This window comes from Mytilus californianus, unplaced genomic scaffold (genome assembly GCF_021869535.1).
Source record: "Mytilus californianus isolate M0D057914Y unplaced genomic scaffold, xbMytCali1.0.p SCAF_3, whole genome shotgun sequence".
Classification (NCBI taxonomy): Eukaryota; Metazoa; Mollusca; class Bivalvia; order Mytilida; family Mytilidae; genus Mytilus; species Mytilus californianus.
Genome location: NW_026262679.1, coordinates 40,062,726 through 40,081,397, shown reverse-complemented (window position 1 = coordinate 40,081,397; position 18,672 = coordinate 40,062,726). Strand labels below are relative to the sequence as shown.

Here is an 18,672-nt window from a genome sequence, read left to right as displayed (position 1 = left end):
GTTATTGGACTTTCATTTTTTTATAACATTGTATCACAATGACACTTTGTGAATGCAACTCCGCAATTTGACAGATAGCTCTCATACTTGATATGACTGTTACCGTTATTTTGATTTGATAAGGTTAGTTGAAGATTTACGACTTTAACCATACTTTGACTTATTTGTACCATAATGAAAGCTTATGAAAAACCATTATTTTCATCATTTACACAGCAGCTTGGGACGTTTCACCAAGGCGTAGCAATCTTGTTAGTTTAACTGTGTTGTTGGTTTGTGTCTTAACAATGTATACTTTATATATTTTTATTTCCAAATCAAAATAAATCTGATCTATCAAAACCCCAAGGGTTGAATAGAGTATACAAATATGGTCACTTGTTACAGTAATTCTCCCGTCCAGAAGTAAAACACATGCTAAAGATAGGCGTCTGTCTGGCTGCGTGGGATGTATATAAATACGCAGTCACATTAGCACTGAATAGGTCGAATGGGGACGTTAAACCCAATACTTCATGTGTAGGGAGAGTACAACGCTAAATAAAAAAAACCATTGCAACTACTCTTTGAGGGGCCTGAACTTTACCTAGCTGTTCGAAGTAGAATTTATGCCTCTCCAGCAAACTGTCTTTTTGAAGTGGAAATCTAAATGTTCCGCCCTTTATTCAGGCCGACCCACAAGTAAAATCTAGTACTTAGTATGTATATATGTCGCTTAGGCTCGATTTATTGGTCAAGACGCTGACCATTAAGGGTTTTTAAATCACCTTAAGTAAAAATCATTTTGAACGGGCACCTTCTAGATATCACGGATACCCGAATATCCCAAATATTGTATCGAAATGCAATAGTCAGATAATTTATTTATACGCCCGTCGAATTATGGGATACCACTGCCCGTCTTCACGTTGTTTAAAAGTAAGATAATGTTTTGATATTTAATGAAACTTGTATTGAATATTTAACTTGGTGGTTTAAAGCTCCATTTCGAATTTGAAAATGTTTCAGAGTTAATGAACAGTCATATTTGAGAGAATTTTTCACATATCGCGAATTGCGAGTATAATTGGAGTAATGAAAGGAAGCTTCCCTTTGAATTTCAAAATTGTCTTGTTTGTCATTCCAATGTTGAAGGACTTTAGCTTTTATTGTACACTTACTTAAAACGATTAACTTGAAACTTTACACAATTTTTGGAATTGGTGAAAGTAATTTTCCTGATGAAATCGATTTTTTTTTCGATTTGTGATTCCAGAGGTATGGGACTAACCATCATATTAAATTAGGGTTGCTGTCACATAGACGTATACTCATCATTCGTTTTTATTCAAACATATTATTATTTCATGTTTTTTTTTAATATGAAGACGAATGGACTATGTCCTATAAATGACAGTTCAACTTAACTTATGTTACTAATATGAAAACTATTCTAGTATCATTTTAGTAAGGGTCTTCCATGTCTCTCATTCTTAATTATCTGTCCTCGACTTTAATCTGAAGCCATTGAAACTCATATTGATGTATCATCCTCCTTAATTACTCTTGGTTATATTAAGATATATTTTATTACAGTACAGGAAAACAGTGATTGTAGCAAGATATTATAGAATATTTTCTATCCTATAATGTGTCTACTTATTTCCTTAATACGGATAATTAAAGAAGCCATTTTCCGAGTCTGGTTGGTTCAAACATGGACTTTAGATCCAGTTGTATTATTCTAACATCTAATCCATTATTTCAATGACATTATAGAAAATGTTTCTCGCCATCCAGGCTGTCGAGTAGATCATATAATGGAGCTTAGCTGTAACTGTCATAGAATTTACAAATCCCAAATCTAATGGCTTATAATGGTAAAATTTGTTCATATAAATTACATAATATATACTCCACTGAATTAATAAAAATAAAACTGGTACTGTAAATTATACAAATTTATATGACATTTTGCTTTTGCAATTTTTCAATTTTATAAAGAGCAAACTGTAAATTAGTTTTGAAAGGTACATAATTCTCCTCTAAATTATGTCAATTTATACTATAAATCATTTGACGGGTTTTGCAAAACTGTTTTTATTGTACAAATTGATATGTTTGGAACTTTATTGTATTTTGTCATGAATTTCCTATGCTACTATCAAAATTGAAGCAACTTTAGGCTTCAAGGCACTTATGAATTACTAGAGATACTTAATCGATGATCGACGGTAAGAGCAGCTCTTATTCAGTGGCTGTAAAATCATTGTACATTTTCCAAACAACCATCATTTAAAAACATGCCCGATTAACCGTCTAAAATATGCGTGTAATATTTGTTATTGGACGAGAAGTAATCAACAATATATAAATGATTTCAAAGTAGAAGGGGGTTATGGTAAATTATATCAGTTGAGTGAGCACCTGTCTGCCATATTATAATACTGAAGAGTTAACATTGATGCGAAATAAAGGTGGACATTTGTTGAATATATCGGTTGATTGACTATGGATCCGACAGATAATACCACAAACCACATAAAAGACCAGTCGATGTAAAATGAAATTAAATAATTGACCTTCCGAAGATCTCCTTATCAACATCGCCCTATCACCTGCATTATCGAAAGATCTCTTAAAGTTTCGATCATCCGATATATCGCCCTACCACCTATAAAGTCACATTTATCTTCCAAAGGCGGTGATATGTCACCAGGACCAACGAGAACAGTATCCCTACCATGAAGGACAACCAATCCTAAAACTTTTCTAAATAAGACATAATTACACTATTACCCTAGTTTTCTGAATAGGGTCCACGACATAGTCGCTTATTATTTCCATTACACTGCTCTTAGCATATATTTATTTATAATTCCAGAATGTGCATAAGCTGCACTTAATTGTTAAAAAAAAAAGAAATATGTTGAACGTTTATGTTTAAAGCTATGTGATAAACTAAGTGTCCAGTGTTTATGTTACGCGTTTATTTTCTGGGGAAAAATGCCGACGTCGTAAACGGTTGAAGTAATTTGAAGACGTTACGTTTGTGGACTCAGCTTTATGCACGCCGTCCAAAGGAACATGCTGTGTTTGTATTATCAGACATGATAGTATTTAATGAAGTAAAATCATGTAAATTTTTAATGGTCAACTTCTGTACTTTAGTTAATAGTACATACACACAAAAAGAAAAGAAAAAAGATTTATATTCAATTAGTCTTTAACTTTTAGTACATCATTTTGTACCAAGCCACAACAGTCATACATTGAAGAACACCAATAAAAGTGCTGTTCCTTTGCTTTTTGTGAGTTATTTCCTGTACATGTTCTGATTTTGTGTCATGGATGGATACCCCATATCCTTTGATTTTTTCTATTATAATCATATGTGACTATCCACGAGATTTTCAGGATTATGGGGGTAGTTGGTCTAAAATGGGCTTTTATTATACTTCATGTCAAAATGCCAGATTTTGATTGGTTAATACGAGGGAGACAATTTACTCTATCCCTATGACCATTCACGGAGACGCTTGCTCAATTGTGCGCTTTAATAAATACGGATGATTGTTATGTACAAGACGACATAGTTTATTGCTTTGAATTTGAAATTTAATAGACAGTAATAACAGAACATTCAGTATAATAAATTAAATAACACATATCTGAGAGGTGATAGAGCAGATTGTTACCCCTCGAAAAGACATTGTCAACCTTGGCTTGACAATGTTTTCTCGGGGTAACAATCTGCTTTATCACCCTCTCAGCTATGTGTTATTTATATAATATCATATTTATCTAGTACATACTGAAAGAAACCATCTATGACGCTGAGTAATTTCGAACAGCCTATTTGAAAACAAATTGAAAATGTAATAATGTACTCATTGACAGTCATACCACATCTCCTTACTTTTATATAAACACAGCTCTTTGCTTTAAAAAAATGAAATTTAAAATTTGCAATGAAATTAATTTTAAATTACTTACACTCTTTTGATTCGAGCGTCACTAACGAGGTTTTTGTAGACGAAACGTTCGTCTGTCGTACACAATTTTAATACTGATATCTATGATGAGTTTATTAAGTCTCAATGACAGCTTGTGGTTGGTTGTTTTTTTATTTTCTTTTAAGCTTAACAGTTTGATTGTTTACTGATGTATGTTTCGACCATAAATAACATACGAAGCGTAACAGCTTATGACGTAATTTCCTACATGACATCTAAAATAGGCATTAGATACGATGCATTTATTATAATGATGCAAATTTAATCATTTTAACTATGAAAACTATATAGAGAAGATAATATTGAATTTTGAACACATTGAAAGCGTGTGTACTTGCTAGCATAACATGTATAACCAAAGTAATGCGGTATACCTTATTCACAAATACTTCGAAACGACAACTTAATACCATTCAATTAAATCTAGAGCGAATTGAAGGAACTATCTGAAAACAGGCTTAAATTTGAAAATGTTTGATATATTTTCAATTTATATATTATTTATGAAGTAAATTTGCCATGCTAACATATCTTACGACTTCGTTGGACTTCTATGATAAATGTCTTATATTGTTTCTTATCTTTCTGTTTACTTTTATATGGATATTTTGAGTATTTGGGCTTTTATGACTTATAATAATAGATCACCACATATCTTCACGTCTATCGACTGTTATTAACCGACTAGGCCTAACATAGACAAATTGTCATGCGAGTCTTATAATTTTATATGTCCACTTTTGATAAAAATGGAGATAGGTATATATTTGAGATCCATGTGCAATGTTCTATCTCCCATAACTACTACAAAATGAGATTTCTACATTCTACGAGTTAGTTTCAGAACTATACTGTTGAAAATCGGAAATCCAGAGAAAAATTTTTCAATAGTTTTGTATCTCCACTACTTTCCAGATATTATTGCTCTAGAACAATTGTTATCGAAATCATTTAGTTAGTAATACTATGCTTAATTTTGTCTGCATAAAATCAACTCAATCTATGAGTAATACCAATAGTCCATTACAAGGGGTTCCCCTAGTAAGTGACTTCTGGTAATACTGAGCAAATAATGCTTAACAGAATTTGGGATATTACAGAATTCAAAAATCCAAAGTCTATCTCCAATACAAATATAAGAAATGATTAAAAGAAAAATTTTTGGTATTGTAGTGAACTCTCTCCAGAAAAGGGGATACTTTATTTATCTAAGGGGCTTGTTTTTTCAAAACCAATTGAACAAAGAGTTGCTCTTTAACATCATAAATTCGATTGCTACATAACTTTCTCTATCTCAGGCAAATGTCTATAATATTGCGCTTTTAAACTTCATATTCAATTTCCTTACATTTAGACAAATAGAACACTCACACGACGAAATACATATTTCTCTGTAAATAAACTTCGTGGTCGTCTTAAAGATGGAAACTAAAATACTTCACACTTTTAGGTAGGCAATAGTGTTGAAAATATATATAATGGGAGACAGTCTTTAGTTGAGCTGTTAGAATTTAGCAAAAGGACGTTAAGTTTTCAATAACTATAATTTGAGTTCTCAATGAATGCAGTTTCATTTTACAACAGAATATTTTGGTATTCTTTAATTCTGTAATTCGATGGTTGTCGTTTGTTGCTGTATATCACATTTGATTTTCGTTTATTATTTTGTACATAAATCAGGCCGTTAGTTTTTTCGTTTGAATTGTTTTGCACTTGTCATTGTTTGGCCTTTTATTATAGATTGATATGCAGTATGGGTTTTGCTCATTGTTGAAGGCCGTACGGTGACCTATAGTTCCTTACTTCTACGTTATTTGGATTCTGGTGGAGAGTTGTCTAATTTGCAATCATACTATATTTTCTTATTGTTATATATATAATACACCAATCAAAAGAATACGAAAGAAAAGGGTGCTTTACCAAACTTTTCATGTTTTAGACAAATATTTTTAAAAATAAAATATACAGAAAGTTTCAACTTTGATTAGTTCCTTTCGTATAGCTTAAAACTTTAAATTATATTTCATATTTAATGCTGAAAAGTATCGAGACTTTACATTCAGAATAGAAATAAACATATTTGTTTTTCGTTCATTATTTTGTACATAAATGAGGCCGATAGTTTTCTCATTTGAATTGTTTTACATTTGTCATTTCGGGACCTTTCATAGCTGACTATGCGGTATGGGTTTTACCCATTGTTGAAGACCAATATATGGTAAACAGGTATTTCAGTGTGTTCAATTACGATGGAAAAATTACACATACGCTAAAAAGAATAAATTAAACGACACTATGTATCTTCATCTTTATGTTAAAAGTACCTTCACTTCAAGTGTAAAATCAAACAAGTTATTATAGTATTACTATAGATAATTGGTCTAGTAGAAACAGAATGAGTATCGAAAATCAGTGTAACAAGGAAAATCGAACGTCCATAAGACAATACAATCAAGGAATAAATAGTCTGAAATCCATTGGTTGTCACTTGAGATAAATAAGGGTCAGAAAAGGTCAAACAAATAAGAAAACAACAAACCATTTTTTACAACTTGCAACCTTGGTAGTACGTAAGTGATAATCGCGAATCGCCTAGTCACAAGGTGTAAACGTACCAGGCTAATTGGGCAAGTTACGAAACAAACACAATTGCTACACCATAAGATTAGACGCCAACAAGCAACTGATATACAAACCACGCCTTCTCTTAAAAGGTTAAATGTACTAAACTATAAAAACTTAACAAATCTCTTCGGAAGGTGAAGTCAAACAAATGTGAATGAAGTGTCCAAACATGATATCTACGATATCATAAAATAAGCAAATACACAATACACTTCAAAGTAATTAGTAAATTGTTGAAATTTCTATTATTTTGTACGCAAAGCAAAGTTACTAGAGTTTGTCTTTTGTTGGGTTTATATAGTTGTTTTAAAACTATATTTTTTTTCAAATGTTCGTCACTAAAATTAACGACTAATAAACTCATCATAGATACCAGGATTGAAATTTTTGTATTTGCGCCAGACGCGCGTTTCGTCTACAAAAGACTCATCAGTGACGCTCGAATCAAAAAAAGTTAAAAAGGCCAAATAAAGTACGAAGTTGAAGAGCATTGAGGACTAAAAATTCCTAAAAGTTAAAGGTCTTCTGTTAACACCTTTCTAGCAATAAGAAAACAACAAACTCGTAACCTAGGAAGACTGAGTACGCAAGTGATGGTCGCGAATCATATAGTCACTAGTCGACAAAAACAATTGTACAACGTACCAGACTTATCTAGATCTATAATGACACAAACACTAAATATATAAACATAAAAAAACCAATAAATTCTGCAAGAAAATTAGATAACTTTAATATCAAAGAACTTATATCATTAACTTTCATAATAAATCTTATATAATAAGATGGTCCTTTGAAAAATCTGATTGCAAATTTATTTGCTTCAACTCATATATAGCCATGTTCTGTAATGAAAAAGATAAACATACTAGATACTCTTACATGAACTGTGATGAGATTGTTAAAGCTGAAAATTTTCTCCTTGACTACTTTGTGCGTTTTGACTTTAAATTTAGTTTCTCCACAGGTTGTTTATTATATGCATTTCTAATAGCAGACGTGTTCCTGTATTGTTAAGAATCACAGTTTATGTCCAAACTCTGTAAAGTTCGTATAAATTCCATTAAATTGATTAACTACAACAGTTACTGTTACCTTAATGATATTTTTGCGTTAAATAATCAAGAATTCTCTAATTATAACTGTCCTTTCCTAGATTTTGATTATTCAGCTGTATACGGGGAAATCTAAAAAAGGAATTATGACAACAGGGACGATTTGTCGTTCCCTTTTGGAATTTTCCCTTGTACTTGCAGAAAAATGATTAAAAAATGGATATCACATCCTCCTTTGTACTATGATGTTGTTTATAAAGTTGGTAAATTTAGATTCGATCTATGTAATTTATCCGCGATTCATTGATTAAATTCATTCATAAAAGATTATCAATTTAACACTGTAATAAGTCCTTTGAACATCGTTTATATCGGAACTTTCATTGATTTTGTTATTAATAAATTGAAACATTACTAAATATGTATTCCTATACAGTTAAGGAACCTTAAGATCCTACATCCTGTCAGAACTTTTATTTTTGCATTGCACAAGTTCATGTTTTTACAGACTTTTTATGACTTTTTTATCTTTTATCCATTGGATGTAAACTGGTTGATTTTTCTGGTCTGGAAAACATGATTTATTTATTGGTTGAAATTGGCTTTGTTGTGGCCTTTTATAGCTGACTATACGGTATGGGGTTTTCTCAATTGTTGAAGTCCGAACGGTTACCTATAATTGTTTATATCTTTAACATTTGAACTCTGGTGGATAGTTGTCTCAATTTCAATCATACAACATCTCCTTATTTTTATGTTGAACTAGCTTTCAGACACTGCGAGTGCTCCTTGATCAGTACTTTGAGTCATTTTGTTTGTTTTTTTTCTCGTGCTGTGTGTCGATCTGATGAGTTAAGCCCTTTTCAGACTGATTTCTTACATGATGTTTTATGTTATGCTGTGAAAGAGTGAAATGAGTGTTGAGAACTCGCAAATATGTTTAACCACGCCACATTTTGTATTTGACTGTCCTAAGCCAGGAGCCTGTTATTCTGTGGTGGTCGTTGGTCGCTATCTATCATATTTGTTTTCCGTTAATTGTTCTATACTAGATTTCTCGAAATCTTGTTTCCCTGGTGGTCCTTAAAGACAACCTGCTGGTACTTGCTTTTATTTGTTATTGCAAAAAAACAAAATCAAAATTGTATCAGTCCTTGCAAAATTTTGGTGGTCAAAACTTTCGGAATACCACTTTTAGAGAATTCTGCTATACATACAGCAGGTCGTTGGTTTCCTCGATTGAATTGTTTTACATTTTGTCATGTCAGGCACTTTTTATAGCTTACTATACAGTATGGGTTTTGCTCGTTGTTGAAGACCGTAAAGTTAGAATCTGTACTCTATAGTTGCCTACATCTACATCATTTTGTCACTGGTGGATAGTTGTTTCATTGGATATCATACCAAAACTTCTTATTTTGTGGCAGGAATTGTTTATACTTCTTCTGGACATAAAGTAATCAATATCAGTTGCTTGTCCTGTAGTTCAGCGTATTTACGTTTGGCATGTTTAAAAACAAATTTAACGCTCAAATACAGATAGACAAATAGACGGACAAGGAGACCGACGCATCGATTATAGGGTTATTCTAGGATTAGGGGAAAAGGGAAAATACATTCGTACATTTTCTTCACCTTATCTTTCACCATTTATCAACTGACAGGATGAATAGCCAAAACCAGTTGAAATACACCGGCTTTTCCTTCCATCCCTGTATAAATGTCAAGATAATAATCAATCATAAAAATTAACGGAAGCGGTTTTATGTCGCACGAATTTTTTCATTGCTCAGTTTTGAAAACATATTCGTTTATAAGGGGTTTTGGTGTTATTTATCAAGTTTATGTTGTAAGCCTCAATAACTTATTTAATTTCATATCAAACAGGGAAATAATGGGGCAAATTTTCGTTGTAAAAATGATATGGGAGTATAAGTGCTTTGCCATGAACATGCGTTGTTGTCTTTCAATGCAATCCCTAGACACCGTCAAGTCGAACTACATGCTATAAACATACTTAATAGTATGCAGCTGTTTAAGGTAATGCATCTGACATTTTTTAACATAATGAATAGAATAGAATTCTGGTGAATAGAGTTACGACGAGTCACCTTTCTCCATCCGACAGACGTTCCCATGCTTGGAGAGGCGTCCGTTTGACTGCGGTAATTATAAATACGCAGCCATGTTCGATTGAATTGGGAAAGTTAAATATGATGTTTCGTGTAGGCAGAATTCGACGCTCAAAGTTAGCTTAATAATTCTAAATCAGTTCTTTAAGCAGTCCGTGGATGGTCTAAACCTGTCGCAAGGCAAAATTTATGTCTTTATCCAAAACATCCTCTTTTAAGTTTTTTTAGAGATTCTCGCTTACATGTCACTAGACACAAGACGTGAAGCATGCAGCAATCAATCTTACATTTACGGTAAAAACTATCAAGATATTCTGTTTTCTGGCCTGTTGCTTTCCTATTCAACATGCCTGTATGTTCGTTCATAAAACCTCATAGAAGCGCCAAAATCCCATCATTAGAAAAACCTTATTTTTGGTCAATCTAGTTCATAGAGTACATATTACTCTACTTTTTGCAACACTCTGTTTAGGTGTTTTGCTTGATTATACGCAATACTAGGTATTACTGGCTATACTACGACAAAATGTCAAAGATGGATATATATTGTATATTAAATTTGTCTCGCAAATAATCTTTACCTGAGATATTGCAGACAAAGATCCAAAATTTACATTAAATGCAAATTTTATAAGAAGAAATAACTATCAAGCCTAATTAAATTCACTTTTTACTGTCGTTTCCATAGAGATCAGGTTTGACGACATATATTTACCTTACTTATCGTCTCAGAATTGATCCACTGGGACATGATATGTGTCTATGTAGGCCAGGGATCTGTTTCTATATATGAATATGACTGATTCAGTCACTATTTACTAGTCAATCTTTAATAATTTGACCAATACAATTTAATTTGATGTTTTCATCTTATTAAACGTAGGTAATTTTGTAAAGCTGAGTAATAGTTATTTACAGTGGAATATAACATATTTCTTTCGATATCTCTTTACTTTTAATTGCTGATTTTGAGTTACTTGGTTGAATAAATCACGTACATTACTTTTACATTTGTTCTTTGTTGAAGTTATCTTTAATTTTGAGTTAAAGAAGAAAATATGTTGCTTACAATTACTCTGTTGACGCACCCGGTTCTCTCCGTATGGAGTACATTCGATTCCCAAAGTTTTTTTTTAACTTGATTCGAGATTTGAATATAGGTCAACTACTTTACGATTGCCTCAATTTGAGTGTCTGTTTTTCTGTTAGTGTCAAATGTAAAAGTACAATGTCGGCATAAATACTTTTGACATACCACATATTGAAAATCCAGGCATAAACTGGAATAAAGGAGTAACTTAGACCCCGTTTACACCAGTAAAAAAGATCGATCTTTAGTCAAATAAAAACGGGAAAGTTCGATCTTCAATCGGATTTAAAAGGTCCACCTCGATAGGTGGTTTAAAAAAAGCGATCTTTTTAAATCTATCTTTCTTCAAGTGTAAACGGTTAGATTGAACGCGATCAATCCTTCTAAAAGTAAAAGTGTTATTATAGTTAGATATGAAAATAATTCTGCGCATGGTCAGTTAGTTATATCCTTATAAAAGTCTGTTTCCCGGGGATTTATCCATAATCTCCAATTTATTTGACAGAACGTGAGGATAAGACAAGATAAAAAAGAAGTATTCCGACGTTTTTGCATCATTCTTCTGAATATATAAATCCTATTTCTTGGCGGCAAATTCCTTATCTTCAAACGAATTGACATTTCCGTTATAAGTGATAATCTTCTCACATGTCTTTGTTTAATGACAAGTGATAATCTTCTCACATGTTTTTGTTTAATGACTTGTGATTTGTTAATCAAAAAGATAATTAATAACTGCATAAGCAATTCCAATGACCCAACTATTTCCTGACAAGCACACGTTATCATATTCTATTTGTACGATTTATTTGACGAAATATAAGGTAATTAGGTCAGACCGATTGTTTTTTTTATTGCAGTGTAAACGCACTAGATTTAAAAAGATCGATCGAGATCGACCTTGCTTATTCAAATGTAAACGCGAACTGGTCTTAAAATTCTTTGTAAGATCGATTCAAATAAAGATCGGTCCATGCAATTTCGTGCAAGTGTAAACGGGGTCATAGATGCACTCTAACTGTAGTGACACACGATGCACCGACAGGGTACGCGTCATTTGTTGCGCATACGTCACTTCCTATTTGATTCCATAGTCATATCAAAAAGAGAGAGAAGATACATGTACCATGGGCAATTAAAAACCAAAAGTCGAAAAAAAGATCAAACAACTGACCACCAAACCAAAAATTGAGCAACACGTACGAGCCATGATTCGATAAACGTATTTACACTTTTGGTATTTAGCTATATTTTGCCTCCGAATGACCTTAGATCTACCCCGAATCACCTTTTAACGTCAGGCAACAATCACTTTTTAATTGTGACGTCAAATGTTTTGAATTATGATGTCAAAGTTTACGGGAACTTGTGTGATTTTACGTAATGGCGGACAAATTTGCATACAAGTGTAAATACGTCTATTAATATGTGCCACGATTAGAGTTATTACAAAACATGTAATAATATCGGAATTTTCCAGACATTTTTAAACTTAAAGTTAAAACCAGCTTAAAATTAATTCACTAGTATTCCTGTTTTTGTATGATGAGACAAGTTAACAAATTCGTTATTGTGACCGCGTAGGACTTGTAAAGTTCTAGTGCAAAAGTCGTATTTCTTAATACCCCTGTTAAAAGTTATAGTTCAGTAGTATCCATTCTCTTGCATATATATCGCATCACTTCAGATGCGTGAACACATAGGCAGGGGGAGGAGATATGTTACTACTTGAGAATGGAACTTCACAATTGTAAAACAAAAATAATCGCCTTTTTCATAGATCTTAGCTTAAAGATAGATTTCAATTACAAAGAGGATCTCTACATAAAGCAAGCTTAAACGTACAAGTAACCTAGTTTGCGACTATTAACATTCTACTTATCTACAAATGAGACATCGGTATAGTAAATATGAAAACAAAACAAAATCTTGACTATTCCAGAACTGAAGTTTCGTAATTGGAAAATGTAAACACATAAATGGAGACCGTTTATGTACCTCTTAAAACCAATCTTAAATACCTTGTTATAATTTGGTACACCAGACGCGTGTATCGTCTACATATTTGGTGTAATTTGATACAATGAACAGCCTATCAAGATTTTACCTAAATATTTTATACAAAATACGTCGTATTGATTTTCGGAATAAGTTATTGTCCACTTTTATTACACTCGGGATAGTTTTTGTCTACCAATGATTCTTTTTGGTGTCAAATAAAAAAAAGAAAAAAAATGATTTTATATCTGTATATTGGAATTCCCGACTGAATAATATTTTGCTGAAATGGAATCGCTTCATGAGTAAGTGTTTGGTGTAGAAACAATCATTTGTGATCGAGAATTTGATTGCATTACTTTTTGTGATGATGGATATAATACTGTCATGCTGTATACATTACATACTGAGGCTAGTACGATATCAGATTATTTGGTTGCCATCAGCCAGTTCAGTTAGCAGAGACATCAACATGATAAACGCAACTAAACAAGATATGGGTCTTTTGGCACTATTCTTACTCGAGGCATCAGATTTAACCCCTGCATACCAACCAAATGCGGCTGCGTATGTATACATCTCACAAAGCCAAACAGACGGTGCCGTTAGAATTTGTTTTACTACATTGTTATTGTAATGGTAATATGAAGCAATATTAGATTTAGCCTACAGTTTTGATTAAGTATACACAATCTTTTATTTACTCTAAAGGAATTGTATATCATATAAATTTGTCTGTAACCTAAGAGTTTTAGCTTGGTACAAAAAGCTTGTAAGCCATCAGAATAAGTCGTATATATCTTGATATCGAGATATTTTATGATCGAACGTCAATTAAATTCTGGTAAATAAAAGTATAATTGACAACATGGGATACTAACATGACATTAAGGGCTTCATATGTCATTTTACCCTGAAATTTATTGATTGTACAATCCTTTAATGTTCAAATCTATATTTTCTCGACTTATATATCTTACAACTTGTATTAGGAGTATTATGTATTAGTCTCAGTGAGAATACTAAATTTCATTCTTGACAAAAAATGTTTATCCTCAGTAATAGATTAATTTGTTTTGATCAACAATTTCACTTGCTTGACCTTACATTTTTTTTCTTCATTTTACGACAATGTGAACCGACGAAGGATTTGGTTCGTATAATTAGTTAGGAAGTCAATACAAAATTGATGTTTACCTAATTTCATATTGTTTGGACATAATTGACGAATTAAAAAAAAAATGTCCATCTAGTTTCAGTAAATGGCTTTGAGTTCATATCCAAATAATTGGTTTCAAGTGATGGTCTAGACCATTTTCCCAAGATACTTCTTAGGACTTTCATTGAATCAAATTGCTAAGCACAAAAACTGACAAGATGAAGTACCGACCTACGATTACTCACAGTTAACCAAATCGAGTTCACTCCCAGTTGCCAAATCTAGTTCAAAGCCCAATTTTACTAATGATAAATAGACTAAAATAACATAAATCATCTAATAGATTTATAGTAAAGACGCCGTAAGTAGTCTTGGGAAAAAGCATGACCCTATGCAATGCCAAAATAGTATCGACAGGATGCATATTGACTGGTTAATTCACATATTGACTGATGTGTTTGTGTCTCCACTCACTGGCGACTTGTTTCGCGGTTTAGATGCCAGAACAGTCGCCTGATCTGTAAATTTAACGATTATGATAATTTGACCGAGTGCTGATTTGCATGGTGGATGATTCATCAATAACAGAAGCCGTGTACCCTCTGGACGCACTCGGGCATTTTGGAGTTCATGTGATTGCCCGAGGTTTTTTTTACTTAGAGTTGTATGTTCTGAATGGATTGGTGAGATTTGAACATCGGTAAAAGTACTGCTGTCTCTAATTTATCAAATCAAACGGTTGAAGATAATTAAGTTACAAAGCGATTTTTGCATGTTACATAGATTAGAGACCATATTAGCCAGCAAGTTATAAAAAAGACAAGTCAAAAGTCAAAAGAAAGTAGAATGATGTTTATTACAGCCAAGAGGACGACATTGAATGGCGTACTGAGTTATATTTTGACTAATGTAATCGCGATTGTCATTGTATATAATATCGATCAAAATGGTATTAATTACGCTCTTACATCCCCTCAGTCAAAAAAACAAAACAAAAAAAACCACGGCATGGGTTTTACTACCGGAAATCCACACGACTATGTTTCTATATCCTAATCTACCCTTTGGGTTCAGACATATAAATACCAGCTTCAAACCTTTGAATGAATGAACAAGTTAACCCCGGTTACAGTTATATACGATAACAAACAGCAGACAATTAATTAGACGATTAAATCTAAACACACATGGTAAAAATATAAACAAAAACTTGACTTAATTAAGATGTGTGAAATATATATCTATAGAACCTGCAGTTATATTTACATTGACAGCATATGGTAGGTAATCAAATGTTAGGTCAGCTGTTGTGTAGTACATATGAGTAAAAGGAGATGTGCGGCGAACACCAATCAGATGCAATCAAACAAAAGAAGACTTTAAGAGGTCAACATTCGGTCTTCAATGATAAAAAAACAAACAAACAAAAACAAGCGTCTATACCTTATAATCTCTAAATCATTCCAATATCAGGCAACTTCTCAAAGAAATCAATAGATACAATTAACATTTGCCATCAACATGAAAGTATCAAAAGGCCAAAAACATTAAGAAACAATAGCAAGAATTGTTCAGATTCCTCTCTTGTGACAGACACACTGGCATGTAGCAATATTTACCTGATTTAGTTGAAGCATGTCATAAGATATGAATATAAGAACAAATACACTGTTCTGGAAGTTGTTTGAAGATACAAGGCCGTAACTACCATCGAGGCAAGTGCGGCAATTGCCTCACTAAAATTTCGACACTGATTTTTTTTTTTGTGTATTTGTTTATGGTAATTAAATACGAAATATAGTCATTTGTTTTTTCTGTCTCAACCTTAATTTCTTCTATAACTTAAGTCACATCGTTCCTTTTAAATTGTTCTTCCCGGATATAAATCAGCATCTCACCGGGTTTCTCGATTACATTAACCTAGTAACGGTAATCATCATGGATCTCTGGTTAAAAACAGGCTCTTGCAGAAAAAGGAAAAGCGATACTGAAGGTGAGGAAGGAATAGTTCTAGTAAACTAACTGATGTTGTTTGTGATCATAACAGGTGTTAAGAGTTTGAGTATTAAATATATTTTCATTGGAACTAATCCAAAAACTATAGATAGACTGACAAATCAAGTACTTGGGCACCCGCACGGGAGCAGTCCTGTCTGCATATTCATTTCCCCGTTTTCCCCAACTTTATTCATTCTCTTTACAGATAAACAAAATATAAATAATATGAAACCTGCATGGATTAGTTTTTATCCATGTTTCTTTTACCTTAAAATTTTTAAGAACATCCCGTAATCCAATTTTGACATTATTGGGGGATGGTAGGACCTTTAAAACGGGATTTCATGTTTTCTAATTCGGGATTACGGAATTTCGTGTCTTTTAATTCGGGATTTCGGGATCGGACCCCCTCCTACCCCCCTCATTATTCGATTCTCGATCTAAAATATCAGTGACGAGTGTTTGCTGTGAACGTTCTTTTTCTGCCCTGAGACGACTGAAAACTTGGGAAAGATCATGCATGAGTGCCGAGAGACTGTGCGGTCTTGCCATGCTCCATGTTCATCGCGATAAGGATGTCAGCAGACCAATTATTCTGAAACGATTTGACGAAACCGGCAATAAAAAAATTGGCAAACTCCAATTTGAATAACAATTGCTACTGAGTCGATGTTTGTTCTGAGTTCTGGCGGCAGACTCAAATTGATATTTGGATGTTTATCTGACATATATATTTAGATAAAGTTGTTAAAAATTTGGTGTTTGTACACGTCTTAAAATATGAAAAATGTATAAAAAGTGTCCAAAAATAAAAAACGATGTCAAGCTCTCTGTAAATGCCCAGAATGCAGGATTTTACACCATCTATCCCAGACCCCCTGCCAAAATTTTGACCTTGACCGGCCTTGAGATATCCAATGATTAACTAAAATAACAGATTGTATTGCTGGTACAGAGCGATACACAATAATTAAATCCTGAAATGTAAGTTAAAAGATTCTTTACAAAGAGTCAGGATTTGAAAAGAATGTGTTCATCTATGAACATTAATGAGTTTATTCATAGTTTGAAAAAAAAAAAAAAAAGAAATTCTGCAAAGAAAACATCTCTGCAAAAATTCTAGAAATTGCTCAAAATCGTGCCTTTGTCTACAGTAACTGTCTATAACGTTGCTGTTACCAAGTAAAACTACCGATGGAACAGTGTAGGCTGGCATGGTGTCTTATTATTAGGTTAAGACAACTGCGATTGCTTTCAGTGACTGCCAACATTTTTTTCATAATTGTTTGATTGTATTTGTCGTTTTTTATGTATTACAGAGTCAAGTGCTTTTCCTGTACGGATTCTTGTGGTGTGTTTTTTTATGTAACTTTTATCATTCCACTGATCAAGATTAATAGGGAGGTATTGATATCTCAAAAACAAGTTTAACGCGCCATATGTTTATGTGCCTGTCCCAAGTCACGTACCTTGTCAGCGGCTGTTTACATTTAATCTTAATGTATCAGTTGTCTTTTAGGGAAATTGGTACTGATGGAAGATCTTTCTTGATAGTCTCTTGTAAATTTATTAGCAGTTTTTAGACTAGCGGCGATGTAGAGCTTAGCATACGTGTCTGTTGTTGAAGACCGTATGATGACCTCACGACTTCTTTTGGTTTTTTGTTGTTGTTGATCATGAGTTGCTGTCTCATTGGCTTATTCCCAACATCTCCTTTTAATTTGTATCACTATGCTCACGCAAGTCTTATGTTCAATTTCTTAAAGAAAACATGTAACTTGCGCATGCGTAAGTCATGAGAGTACCATTGATTTCCGTGTGGTACTGATTCTTAAAACTACTTGTGCCCTGTTTGAACTTCAATATTTTTTTCCATTTATAAGTACTAATAGACGCAGTATAATTTGCACTAGGATACTATACAATTGATGCCTAGAATCATTAAAAATGATTACAGACTGTGCAATACATAATGAAATAAAAATATACAAAGAATTAAATATAAAAACTTACCTTGATTCGTCATGCATATCATATACACTAAAAACTTTGAAATATAAAACTGTTGTTGAAAGCAAATTGTTATCATGGAAGACTTAGATCATTAACATTGAAATCGATGGAATAAATTCTTAATCAAATCAGCATCACAAGTGTGTAGATCAAAATTGTAAACAAATGCATTAAGCATTTATATATGAAATTCTCTATTTCATGAATCATATAGAAAGTCTGTTATGAACATAACTACTCTTATAATGTACAATAAAGTGTTTTTATACAAATGATTTAAAAACCTATTAAATTTCATTATTTAAATGTTAACAAACTTCGGATCAATTGAAGGATTTTATTAGATAAAACTATATAAATTATACATGCTTCTATCAAGTGTTGCTTAACTTTACAATTTAATGTTTTCGACATGTACTTAAAATACCATTCGTCTATGAGTTTTCAATCAAATTAGAAGAAAATCATGTCAGATATAAAGCTTTCTGAATTTGTTAAAGTGTAAATTACAGTTTATAAAGATATTAGGTTTAAGTGTTTATAATGGCGGTATTACACATTATTTACATACTTCTTACTTCGTACGAAATAAGTTATAATCTGATGA

The 18,672-nt window shown here is 32.5% G+C and overlaps 1 protein-coding gene across 1 annotated transcript in view; it reads right to left on the bottom strand.

Moving 5' to 3' along the window:
* Window positions 1-18,281, bottom strand: part of LOC127734568 (cAMP-dependent protein kinase type II regulatory subunit-like) — a 50,419-nt gene extending 32,138 nt beyond the window's left edge. Inside the window, exon 1 of the mRNA XM_052244507.1 lies at window positions 18,066-18,281. The gene's annotated coding sequence lies outside the window, so the exon portion shown is untranslated. The remainder of the gene's footprint in view (window positions 1-18,065) is intronic.
* Between the last annotated feature and the right edge of the window lie 391 nt (window positions 18,282-18,672).